This window comes from Vigna radiata, chromosome 10, assembly GCF_000741045.1.
Source record: "Vigna radiata var. radiata cultivar VC1973A chromosome 10, Vradiata_ver6, whole genome shotgun sequence".
NCBI lineage: Eukaryota > Viridiplantae > Streptophyta > Magnoliopsida > Fabales > Fabaceae > Vigna > Vigna radiata.
In genome coordinates, this window is record NC_028360.1 from 1,767,471 (window position 1) to 1,781,797 (window position 14,327).

The following is a 14,327-nucleotide window of genomic DNA, read 5'->3' on the forward strand; positions in this document are numbered from 1 at the left end:
TGCCTGATATGAATCTTTACTCTAACCTTCTAAACTCTCTGGGTTATTCTCTCTGATTTTTTTTCTCATTCTGGGTTCTTCTTTGCCCCAGGTGGAATCATCATTCTGTTAGCTCTAGATCACCGCCACCGATCATTCCTATTATTCTATTCTTATCGCATTGTTTCTGATTGATTATAATATAATAGAAACCATACTGCTATATATAAACGAACTCTGCTAGATAGTTCTTCAAATAAAATTCATACGTTTCACTCACACGACCTACTTATTGTCACTAAGTTACTAATAAGTAATATTGCAATTGCTTGAGGGAATAGAAGTTTAAAAGAAACATGTATGCACGTCAAATCTGACACATAACTGGTAGCTACTAGTGGAAGTCTTTGTTTTTCTGGACTAAAAACTTGACATATATACATCAAGATCAATATAGATGATTTTGGTGAAGAACTTGATGCTGGTTCACATATGACAAGCTCCCATTGTTCATCTATTCGTTAGGTGTTTTGTAGGAAAGATGATTTTTGCACCTCCTCATTATTAACTTTCACATTAGCATATGTATAATACCTACGGACCAGTTAGACAACCAAGAGTAGCATACCAGCTTGTAGATCGATTTGTCATATTGATTGTCGATTTCGAACCTAACTGATCTGGAAACATCCAATGCGATTAATTAGTCTATTAAAAGCAGCTTAATACTAATCAGTTGAGTAATAATATTAAGATATTATTGAAGTGTAATTAAATTGGTCGTGAGTAAAAGTATATTACAAATAATATAAATAAGAGGTGAAAGTAAGGTAATTTTTTACATGATTGCTGCATTTAATACCCTTGCACTTGAACACCTACTGACTAAACATCATAGCACTTTTTGCATGTATCGATGAAGGGGTTCAGGGCAAACAAAACACACTTAATAATGGATAAATTGGAGACAAGAGTTACTAGAAGACCAAGACATCAAGAAGGTGAGAGTGCTTGACCGATCCTATAGAAATGACATATAATGTGTCATTCAAGTCTAGGACTAAAACTTCATCCGTTGAAATATTCATGAAGATTTCTGTATTGATAAGGGGTAACGAAGAATTTTTTTAGTCTTGTATGGATTTGATAACATTCAGATATATTGTTTTTGCACACTAAAAATTTGATATGATAATGTTCCTCCAACTTTAGATCTTTGTTTTGATATTGTGCCTTAAATTTTAAAAGCCCTTTAACTTGACTTGATATTGTGCCCCCAATTTTGTATGTCCAACAACTTTTGTTGATATTGTGCCTCCAATTTTGAAAGCCCTATAAAATTAGTTATATTTCCAATGAAAATTTTAAATGCTTATTTATATTTGAGTTGTTGCGTATAATTCAGTTGTGAGATGAATGGTTTATTCCATTTATGACTATTTCTTAAAGCTCAAATGATATTGAAAGATTAATATTGGAATATTAGCCTTGTAACCTGGGTGTGCATCCACATTGAGATTAAGGGAACACAATTTGAATTATTTATTCATAGTCTTTATAATGAATAAGTATATTTGAGTTATTACTTTGAATAGTTTTGCAAGATGAAAATTTTAATAATAATAGAAAACAATGATGATTTGTGAACCTCGTTTAGTGTGGAATTTATAGATTATATTTGAGCTATATATTTAATTTATGGGTAACAAATAATGTTCTTTAACATTGTATATAAGGTTTTTTGGATTATAATTTATTAATTTGGCAAATATGAGTCGGGCCTGCATTCTAAGTGTAATTGACAAAATACACTGAGAGTTTGACCATTTTTGAAATTTTTGGATGAGTATATATGAGTCGTCCCTTATAAGATATTCTCAATTTTTAGTGAATGTTTTTTATGAATTAGTTATGAATTCTTCATCTTAGGATTGAGTTATTGAGAAGAATAAGAAAGGAAAGAGAAATGGAACAAACAATGTGTTCTTTAGACAAGTTAATTTTTAAAGAACATTTATGTATATTTATTACTGTTTGATGTTTATATTATGTTGCCCGTGTAATTTAATGTTTGATAAATATTTATTATAGGTTTTAGAAATTCAAGATTATTCATTCTAATTAATTGAATTTTTTACCTTTTGTTTTGGTTTATTTTAATTGTTTATACCATTCGTTTTAATTGTTTAGTATGTTGCTCCAGCCTTCTTGCCTATCTTACCTCTCTACAGTTCCAACCTCCTTGTATGTGTAGTCCTATTGGTGTAGCCTTCTTCTCGTTATTGTACCATGTGGAAGCCAGGTAACATTTGACAACTAATAAATATTTGTTTTACGCACACTATAAAACTAAGATGAGAATATTCCTCCAGTTTTAAATTTGAGTTAATAATGTGTCTCAAATTTTCAAATCCCTATAAAATTCCTTTTATTCATAGTGTAAATTCAAATACTTACATTAGAGTTGTTGCTTACAATTCAGTTGCAAGATGAATTCTTTATTTTGTGTATGGTTATTTCTTAATTACAAGTGAAATATTAGTTGTGTATCATCGGTGTGCATCCACATTGAGAGTTAGGAAACACAATTTGAATTATTTAATCATAGTCCATATAATGGATAAATATATCTGAGTTAACACTTGGAATTGTTTTGTGAGATGAAAAATTTCAATTATCACAAGAAATAATGACAATTTGTGAGCTTCTTTTTGTATTCATCCTAGGTAATGAAGGTTTCTTTTAGCCTTGTCTATATTTGAAAGCCTATATATTGTTTTTTGCACATTATAAATATGAGATGATAATGTTCCTCAAACTTTAAATCTGGGTTTTGATATTGTGCCTCCAATTTTAAAAGTCCTACAACTTAGGTTAATATTTTGCATCCAATTTTGAAAGCCTTATAAAATTAATTCAATTCCTAATTCAAATTTCATATGCTTATATATGAGTTGTTGCTTATAATTTAGTTGTGAGATGAATGCTTTATTTTGTTTACGACTATTTCTTAAGCCCAAATGATATTGAGAAACTAATATTGATATATTGGCTGTGTAACTTGGGTGTGCATCCACATTGATATTGAGGTGGCATAATTTGAATTAATTATTCATAAATTTTATAGTAGATAAGTATATCTGAGTTAACACTTGGAATAGTTTTGCAAGATAAAATGTTTTAACCATCATAGGAAACAATGATGGTTTCTGAGTCTTGTTTCGTGTGAAATTGAAATATTACAATTGGGCTACATATTTAATTTATGGGTAATCAAGATTATTTTTTAGCATTGTATGGATTTAACAACTTGCAAGGGTATGTGTATATAGCTTTGTCTCTTTATATCTTTATTTTTTATGATGAATGGTTAAAAGATTAATAATAGTTTCTTCTACAACAAAATGGCATAACAATTGTTTTATCTTTAATATGTGTGTGCTAGATGATTGAATCCATTAATGCTGAATGATTCAAGCTTAAAACAAATGAAAAATCTCATTTATGGTATAAATAATCGATTAAATAAAGTATATAATTTTTTAGATTTTTTAAGATCACTTAGAGAGCTAATAGGGGCAAAATGCTCTGTTATAATCGATTATATAGGGTATATAACCGATTAAAACATAGAGAAAACCATAATTTGCTGTATAAGTGAGATAATCTGTTAAGGATGGAAAATGGATGACAAACATGGTTAAGTGTTGAAACAATCGATTACATAAGTTTGATAATCGATTAAAACAGAAAGGAGAGTCTAATCCATTACATAAATAGTGTAATCTGTTAAGACTGTTAAATGAAGCAATAATAGGCTTAAAGTGTTTAAATAATCGATTACACACATAGGATAATCTGTTAAAATAGAAAGGAGAGCATAACAGATTACATAAATAACATAATTGATTATACTGCGACTGGATTTGAAAATCCTATATACATGTGATTTGAGACTTATTTCCAAAACGTTAACATTTTCAAATACTGACAAATTTTATGAGTATGTGTACATGTTCTCAAAGACACGTTCTTAGAGGAATCAAAGCTTTCTTGGTGATCAAACTACAAGGATTCATTCAAGGCAATTGGACTACATTGGTTCTGATTAATTCTGCACTTTGAAGAGTGTGTTCAAGATCAGGTTCTTCAAAAAATCTATATTGTGTACCTGTGCGGGGATAGTCGGGTTTAAGAGTGATAACGGTTGAATTTACTGTTATCTGTGATTCAATTTTGATACTAAATTAACCCTTTTTGACATTAAATCTTGCTTAAACTCTTGTTTTTACTTAAGTTGTGTGAATAAGAGAATTGAGGTTATACTTGATTATTTTTATCACTAATTCCCTTGATTTTGTAGGTTATTAGAATGATTTGGGAGAGGAGTCAAAGTATCAAGGAGTTGGAACCCAAAAAGGACAGCAAAAGCACCAGAAGAGAAGGCTACAGAAGGCTGAAGGACACCTAGTTGCCCTTTTCTGGAACCCTGGGCGCAGGTGCTCACGCAGCCACGCCTAGTTGCCCTTTTCTGGGGCACTCAGCGCTAGTAGTCATGTATGAAGCTTGCTTGCCCCCTTCATGGGCCCTCAGGGGTGATGTTCACGCACCAGCGCCTGCTTGTTGTAGTGGAGGATGTTGTGGTTCAAATTGCCAAACTTAAATTCCTGGTGGATTTTGTAGTGATGGAGATGGGGGAAGATGTGGAGATTCCTCTAATTCTTGGAAGACCATTCATGAAGACAGCTAAGGTTTTCATTAATGTAGATGAAGGAGTGTTAACGTTAAAAGACCAAGATGAGGAGGTGACTTTTAATGTCTTCGACGATGTGTAGCCTATTCAAGGAAAGCAGACTTGTCTGAAAATAACAGATGAAGTTTTGCCAGGATCTAGTCTATCTGATCAAGATGCCAAATCAGTCAAGAGGAGCAAAACTTGTTTCTTTCCACAAGTACAGGAAGAGGATGAAGATATTAAAGAGAAACTAGTTCATCAAGACTCGGTTCTTGAATCTGAAGAATTCAAACCTGGCAAACCAATGAAATATAAGAACAAGTTATGGGTTATTAAGGGGATTAAAGCGAATGAAGTTGTTGAGATTGAATCTCCTTATTCTAGAAGAGTCAAGTTGGTGACTAGGAAGCTGCTGAAGTTATGTTGGCGTGATGAAAGTAAGGGGAACACCAACATCAAAAATTCGAACTGAGCATAATGGTGTCAAGCTAATGACGTTAAACAAGCGGTTGCTGGGAGGCAACCCAATGTTTTAAAAACTTCTATTTTTAATTTATTTATTTATTTGGTTGTTGATGTAATTTAATTTAAGTTGAATTTAGATTTTAGGGTTGGTTATATGTTTGAGACTATTTTTTTTTATTTTGGTTATTTGTCTGTTATGATCTAGTATGTTAAGGTATGTGTTGGTGGATGAATGTTTGTGATGTGCTAGGGAGCGTTAATTGTTTCAAATGTGAAATATTGAAGCTTGAGTTGGAGAATTAGGACGTTTTGAAAGTTCTTTGAAATTGTCATTTTAAACATTCAAATTTCTTCCCTGCTAAGTTGAACAAGTTTCTTTAGTGAAAACATGGCAAATTGGGTTGAATTGAATGATTAAAAATGTCAAATTTTCAAAATCACAAGTTAGGTTGGGAGAAAATGCAGAAAAAGCTGGAAAAACCTGAGATGATGTTGAAGGAAAATGCTTAAGGACGCCCATGGTCAGCAGATTAGGTGGGAGATTGTTGGCCGAGTCGCGCTCAGTGCCCTCTTGGGTGGCGCTCAGCGTGGGCGACGTGGACTGCATTGTTTGGACTTTTGGGCTCAGCGCACTTAGGCCCAACTAACCCCCCTAATGCTAAAACACTCGTTCAGACCACTCATTCTCACTCACACCCTTTTGAGCCGTCAAACTTCTTTGCCCTAAAGCTCTCTCTCACTTTCTTTTTCTTTCCCACCACCAAAAATCATTCCTTTCACCAAACCTTGGTTCCATTTATCAAGTTTGAGATGGTTTGAAGCTGTTGTTGTTGTTGTCCATTAAAGCCCTAAGTTTTCCAACTCTCTTTTGCTTCTTTCAAGTTCTACTCTCCATCCAAGTAGGCATTCTCATATGTGCATTTTCAACTTTTGATTTTGATGATTTTTGGTTCATATGCATTAAATGTTGTTTCTATTTATGATTGAACTGTATTGGATGGATCCTTTACTGTTAATCTTTGAGTGGAGCATCTGCATTGTGCATTAGGATAGCCAAAACACCATTTCCGTTTACTGTCATGGCTCTAAGGGCCCCTGAGTGGCGCTCAGCGCCAACAAATCTGATTGTGCTCTGAATTTGGCTTTTCTGGATTGATTTCTAGTTTGATGGCAGTTCGAGTGGCACTGAAGGCCCCCTAACTGGCGCCCAGCGCTGACAGAGATGGTTTTGTGATTGTTTGATTTGTGCTTTAGTTTTCAGATGCCTATGCTTGATGTTCTCTGTTAAGGCATTTAAGAGTATGAACTGTGTTTTGGTGTATGAAATCATAAATGTGGCCTTTGATGAGTATTTGGTATAATTAAATTGTTATTTTGGTTGCTCATTAGTGTTTTGTGTTTTGTATATTTGTGGTGCAGATATGGCCTCATCATCAGGTTTTAAAAGGTTTAAAACCACTTCTGCACCGGCAAAGAAAGGGAAGAAGAGGAAATAACAAGCTTATTCCAATAAGTTTCTCTCATATATGCATGAAAGGAACTTCCAGGCGGTGCAAAACCGCGGGTTATTGATGGAGAGGAAAATTGGCTTGATACCTCTCATGACTCCTCAATTTGAGAGAGAGTTGATCAGAACACAATGGGAGAATTTGGCTGCCTACCCTGAACCAGCTAACATTGCAGTGGTGAGGGAATTTTGTACAAATGCAAGGTCCTATGGTTGTAATGAAGAGATGTACATGATAATAATCTAAAAACCGTTATTGTTATGCATAAATTTGATATCAAAACACACCCTTTGTGGCTTAGAATGAGCTTAGAATCAAGTAAAACACTTAAGTTGAGTCATAGGAGAGTCAAAAGCTATTTTTAGAGATATTGTGCTTGTTTTGCATTGTTTTGCAGGGTTTTGATGAAAATTAAAGATGGAAGTGAAGTAGGAAAGTCTTAGACTCAAGAAAGAAGAAGAAAAAGGAAGAAAAGAAGAGTCTATGCACCGCTCAACATCAAAATGCAGCGCTGAGCGCCAGGATTCGAGGGAGAGCCACTGTTTGGCGCTAGGAGGTGACGCTGAGCGTCCAGAGCGATTAGAGGCAAACCGCTTAGCGGTGAAACTGACCGCTGAGTGGTGGCGCGGCTTGAGGGAAATTGTTGAGCGTTAAAATTTGACGCTGAGCGGTTGTCTGCTGGGCTTGAGGCTTAAATTCTATTACTTTTATGCTCTATAAATAGCCCCAGTGCGATTCAAATCATATTCTTTTGGCAAAAGAAGACGTCAAAAGCTGTTCTACGGACCTTGGAGGAGGTTCCGTGCATGCTTAGGCTCCAATCTACCAAATTTAGGGTTTATTCTTCCATTCTTTCATTGTATTTCATCTAGTTTCACCATGTCTATGGTGAACTAAACCTTTTGTTATTGGGGAACGATGTAATCTTTTGAAACTCTCTTTTATTGAAATTCTTATTATGTTTATATGCTTGCATATGCTTTGATTATCAATTGTTGGGTTTCTTATCTATGCTCAAAGCTTTTATCGTTTAACTCATTCGATATAAAGATGTTTGCCTTTGTCGATACGGGAACGTACGGGGAAGTCATGAACTAATAGGGAATTCCTTGATTAAGCAATACCACCTAGGGATAGGGGTAGGACGATCAATTGTATTTTGCTTCTGTGATACATGCATTGCTAATTGCTAGGGGAGACTAGGGATAATAAGCCAGTAATTAGTAGTAGGCTCTTCTTGCCGAGGAATCGAGTTTAGGGTAGACTAAAAAAGTTTGCATGACAATTAGATAATAAAGCGAATTAGTAAGAAGAGTAGATAAAAGAGAGTGGATAAGATGAAATTGTAAACCCCAACAACTCCATTCATCCATATCTTTTTCTTGCCAATTGAATCACTTGCATCTGCATGTTTATTTTCGTTCTTTGCATACAAACCACAAGATTTATTCTTTTACAAGTCTTATAAGATTAATTTACATGAAAGTTAAGGCCTAAGAGTCCTTTGGGAAAATGATACTCGGACTTACTTGTTTTATATTACTTGATAATGATCTGGTACACTTGCTATGTTAGGGGCAAGAGGATCTCCTATGCTGCTGACACCATTAACATATTCTTGGGTACTGAATAGGCAAGAGACAGTCAGTGTCAGTTCGCTTCTTCTATTGAGGAAGATATTAACTTTGTTGAAGTGGAGAGGTGATAATGGTTCAAAAACCATTATTTTCATACTTAATTTTGACACAAAACACACCTTTTATGACTTAGAAACTTGCTTGAAATCATGCATTTTACTTAAGTTAGGAAATAAGAGAGTCAAAGGTATTTTTATGGGTATTATGCTTGGTTTTCCTTGTTTTGACAGGATTTAACATGAATTGAATGAAGGAGATTGAAGTAGGAAGGAGTTGGACTGAAGAGAAGAAGGAAAAGTGCTTAAAGAGGAAACGCAAGCACCACTGAGCGCCAATGCACCGCTGAGCACTAGCTTCGTAGAAGGACTTCTCTGGCCAACGCCTGAGCGCCAACACTGAGGGGAAAGCAAGTCGTAGCTACCGCTGAGCGGTATCGCTGAGCGCTAGTTCTTCAGGAAAGACACTGGCCAACACTTAAGCGTCAGCGTTTAGAGGAACATCAGAATCGCGCCCACTGCTGAGCGGCGCCGTTGAGCGCCACATGGGCTTGGGCCAGTTTTCTCCTATTTTTCAGAGTTTATAAATAAGATCTATACGACCCTTAGATGTCATCTTTTGGCAGAAAGGACACAAAAACACTTCTCTCACCCCTTGGAGACAAATTTTGGATGCGGAAGCTCCAACCTACAAGTCTAGGGTTTTATCTTTTCATTCTATTCATTTATTTCATCTAGTTTCACCATTTCCATGGTGAGCTAAACTCCATTGTTGTTGGGGAAAACGATGTAATCCTATTGAAACTCTCATATATTGAATTGTTGCTTTACTCATATGCTTGATTTCATTAATTATTAGAGTTTTTCCTCTATTATCTTTGCATGCTTTGTTTAAGACATTATTCAATAGCATTATCTTTGATTATATCTATATGGACACGTATGGGTAGATCTAGACATGGGGAATTTCTCTTGGGAGGAATATTACCTAGACATAGGGATAGGAGGACCAATTACCTTAAGCTTCTGTGCGAATTTATGTAATGCATGATTAATTGTTAGGGAGACTAGACATAGTAAACTAGTGATCAGGAGTAGGCTCTCTTCACCAAGACATTGGGATTAGGGTAAATTAGAAAGTGGCATTAACAATAATGAAAGAGTAAAATTCATAAAGATATATGAGAGTGGATTAGGATAAGTCGGAAACCCCAACAACACCATTCATTCATACCATTCAATTGCGTTTATCTTTTGGTCAATTGATCAACCTTGCATGCATATTTGATTTTCGTTCTTTACATTTAAAAACCCTAAATTTCGTTTTATTCAAGTCTTAAATAATCAAGAAATCATACGAAAGTCTAGGCCAAAGAGTCTCTTGGGAAACGATATTCGGTCTTACCATTTATATTACTTGATACGGTTCGGTACACTTGTCGGAGTATTAACAAGAGGACCTTGTGCATCCCAGGGGGTCATTTTCAGAGGAATAGGTAGGATATGCCTATTCATATCAGAAGGTCATTCCTTACCCACTTGGCCAAATACTGGATGGCATCCACACATGCCAATATTCAGCCTTGCTCTCATGTGTCGGACATCACCACACATAGAGTCGTCTTCGTCTATTGAGTCCTTAGAGGATTGAACATCAATGTGGGGCAAGTAATTGCAAATGAAATCAAGCAATGTGCTCATGCCGCAAGTAGTAAATCTCCTTTAGGTCATCCTTCGCTTATTACACACCTCTTTGAGCTAGCAGGGATGAACACATCTACTCCTCCATTTGAGAGGCCTAAGAAGGAGATAGAAGCATCCTATTATACCCAGTATTGTATGCTGGATGAAGCAGGGTTGCTAGTTCCACCACCACAGATTCCAAAGAGATAAATGCATCCTATTATACCTCTGCTTGCTCAACCAGATCCGTTCCAGATGAGAGACATGTATATGGTAGTAGTTTATGCCAAGTTGGAGGCATTGTACAAAGGCAAGCAGGCATTACTGTGGAGCATGGCATCTACCTTCCCTGAGCGCTAATTTATGTTTGAGGATGACTTTCTGGCTCATGTTGCATGGCCTAGGGACCAAGCCCAGTTTAATGGAGGAGCTGGAACATCTGGAGCTGCAAATATGGAGGAGGATGCTGAGGATGATGATGAGGACGAAGAAGATGATGGGTCAGAAGATAAAGAGGACAATGATGAAGATTCAGATGACAGCAGGGGCTGATGATTCAGATGAGGAGCAGGACGACATACAACATCTCTAGATCAGGATTTCTTTGTCTTTATTTTTGTGCTAGCTTGAACTTTGTTTATTTTGTTTTTATTTTAGTTTTCTTATGTGTTTGGTTTAATGATTAGTTGCTGTAATGGTTTGGTTATGTGATGAACTGTTTGTTGATGAGTAATATTATCTTGTGTTTTCTCTATTGAATTGAGATGCATGATTGAGATGATGAATGGTTAGCTTTTAAGGGGATGGTGGTTTCTCATAATTGTTTAAGACAGATGCACGATTTCAATTGTGATTAATATGTTGGGCAGTATGTTTATCAAATTGTGGAACTTGAGTTAACCTGTGAGAGGTTGAACTTCAGAGTTATTATTGATTGAATGTTATTGCTTTGGAATCATGGTTGATTTTGCCTAATTTTTCTGTTGAACTATTTGCTTGCTTGTGTCAAATGATCAAGGCTATCTGTTCTTTTCCCTTGTAAGACAGTGCCAATATTTTAACCCAACAAAGAACAATGTTTATTTTACCCTTTGAACTGTGAGCTTGAATATGAAAAACCTTTTGAAATCCTTGCCTTGAGTTGAGTTGAGTATGTTTGTATGGTATAGGAGAATGGTTCAAGTTTGGGGTTGTTGGAAAATTGGAAAATTTTTGAAAAAGAAAATAAAAAGAAAAGAAAAGTGAGAGAAGAAGGAAAAGAAAGATAAGCTCAATAAATGAAAAGTTGGGATTAATTTGAGAATGGTTTCTCAAGTGAAAAGGAGAAAGAGAGATTAATGTTGAATTATGAAGTAAAGGTGTCACTCTCTTAACTCAAGGAATTTTGTTGTCTAGTAAAACCAGTTTTCATCTTAGTCCAACCACAATACAAGCCTTAGAAAGTCCTTGTGATGATAACATGCTTGTGAATATGTTTGATGTGTTTAAATGAAGGCTAAAATTGATTTATGTGACATTGTGATGGTAGAGTGAGAGAGTCACCTCATTATACACCTTTGAGCGTGAGTGAAATACTTGTCTTGGTGAGGAATGGTTCCATGCATTATAGAGAAATATTTTGTCTGGTTGTTGATCATTCATAAGGTTTTTGCATCTGTTGTGTATGCTTGGTTATGTGAGCACCATAGTTGAAGCTTGATTGGTTAAGGCATCATCTACCTTGATTGATCGTTTTATGATAAGCAGACATGAATGATTACTTGTTCTAGAAGAAAGTGCTTTTTGGGTGTGCTAGACCATTGTAGTTTAACTATGTTGTTTAGGCCAAGTTACATTTTTGCTTGAGGACAAGCAAAGTTTCAAGTTACATTTCAAGTCACATGCGCTTTGATGAACTTATATTGTGTGGCAAAACTGCAAGTTTTAAGTCGACTTCATTATGAAGTGATTCGATTAAAACTCGTGTCTTTTCACAAATTTTCAAAAGCAGTGTTGTGTGTGATTTTGCATTGAAAAGATTTTCAAACTAAGCTAAAGTGTCTAAGTCAACTACATGCACAGTGAATTCGACTTAGTTAGTTATTTGATTTGAAATTCTGTTAATGCTTGTGTACTGTAACGACTATATTTCAAATGTCTGTTAAAGTATTAAAATAAAGTCAACTGTATTAAATGTGAAAATAATTTGGTTGTTATGACTGGTGCTAATTGATTTTTCTGTTATAACTGTCTGATGACAATCGACTTCATTAGTAGCACAGTCGACTACAGGAGCGTCTGATTTATAGAAAACTATAAATAGACGTGACTTAGTTGATCAAAAAAGGACTTTGAATATTCTAACACTTTCAATTTGATTTACAGATTGTGATCTCTGAGAAAATGCTCCAAGAACTCATCAAAAAGATAGTGGAGATCTTTCTTGGAAGAATGTCTTAAGGAGGAACTGCATTGTGCTTACTGGTTGATCAAGTTCTGCAAAGCTAGTGTTTTTACATTGATCAAGACTGCTTTCAATCTGCTGTAGATTGGTTATCCTGTTGGGATTACAGGAGGTAGACTCGTGGAGTTTGGACACTTTGAGGATTGTTCAAAGTGGGTTGAAGATTACAGAAGTGGGGACATCTTGCTGCACATCTTTGTATTGTTGCTGCCTATATTTTAGTTAGAGGGTAAGAGAGATTGTCTATATTTTTGATGTGGAGGTCTCTATAGAAATCTTGTTGTAAAAACCTTGACTATTATAGTGCATTGGCTTCCTGGTTGAGGAAGGACACTAGATGTAGGCATTAAAGTCGAACCAGTATAAAAAATCGGTGTTTGCTTTCTTTATCCATACACTTTTACATTAAGTCGACTTTAGTGTTTACGTAGTCAACTTTATATTTCCGCTGCACTGATTGTTTTATTACTTGCGATTCAAGAAACTTTGTAAAGGTTTATACTTTGCGAAAAAGATTTTGAAAAAGACTCTGATTTTTAAACATCACCAATTCACCCCCCCCCCTCTTGGTGTTGAAACTAAGTCATCCTGTTTTTAACAGAATTAACCCTTTTTTACTTTGAAGCTTGATTAAACTCTTGTTTTTAGTTAAGTTACATGAATAAGAGAATTGAGGTTATATTTGATGATTTTTATCACTAATTCCATTGATTTTATAGTTCATTGGAATGATTTGGAAGAGGAGTCAAAGTATAAAGGAGTTGGAACCCAAAAAGGACAACAAAAGCACCAGAAGAGAAGGCTATAGAAGGTTGAAGGACGCCTGGTTGCCCTTTACTGGGGCCCTGGGCGCAGGTGCTAACGTAGCCACACTTGGTTTCCCTTTTTTGGGGCCCTCAGCGCCAGTAGTCACGTATGAAGCTTGCTTTCCCCCTTTAGAGGCCCTCAAGAATGATGTTCATGCACCAGCGCTTGCTTGCCCTCTGAGGGTCGCTGAACGCCAGTTTCTAAGTGTCACAGAACACCTGGTTTCCCTCAACCAGGGCGCTGAGGGCCAGTCCTTTCGCATGGACGCCTGTTTGCCCTTAGTTGGGGCGCTAAGTGCTGGCGTGCTGCGCATATGGACCAATTTTTGATCTAATTAAGGACTTGGACGTCCTAGGGATTGTATCTTTTGGAGGATGAAGCGCAAAGAAACTTTTTTCAACCCTTTGGAGGCAGAATTGGAGGCAGGAGCTTTCCTCTTCACTTTTTAGGGTTTCTATCTCACTTTCATTCCATTGTACACCTAGGTTCTCCATGACAATGGAGAACTAAACTCATTTGTTGTTGAGGAAGATGTAACCTCTAAACTTTCATGCATTTGAATATGATCTGATTTATTTTACGCTTCTTTCATTAAATGTTAGTGACTTTCTCCTTCGCTCAATGCTTGTTATGTTTTGATCACTCATAGCATGATGCTTGTATTTCTTTGTTATTGGAAAATACCTAGAAACCATGATTTGGAGAATTTCACCCAAAAGAAATATTGCCTAGGGATAGGAATAGGATGTTTGGTTGTCTTAAGCTTCTAATCTGAATGCAGAATTGATTGTTAGGGTTTTCAAGGGATTGTTGTCTAATAATCAAATATAGGCTTTTTACGTTGAGGGATCGGGTTATAAGTAATTTAGAAAGCGACGTTAACATTTTAATGAAGAAGATGAATTCTTATATGCATGAAAGTAAAGAAGGTGAAATTTAAACCCCAACAACATCTTCCTCTCATATTATCAACATCATCGATTCATTCTTGTGTTAAGCCCTAATTGATCAATTTTACATTCAAGTCTATGTTTAGATTTATTGCATTCAAAAATACAAAAAAATTGTTCTTAG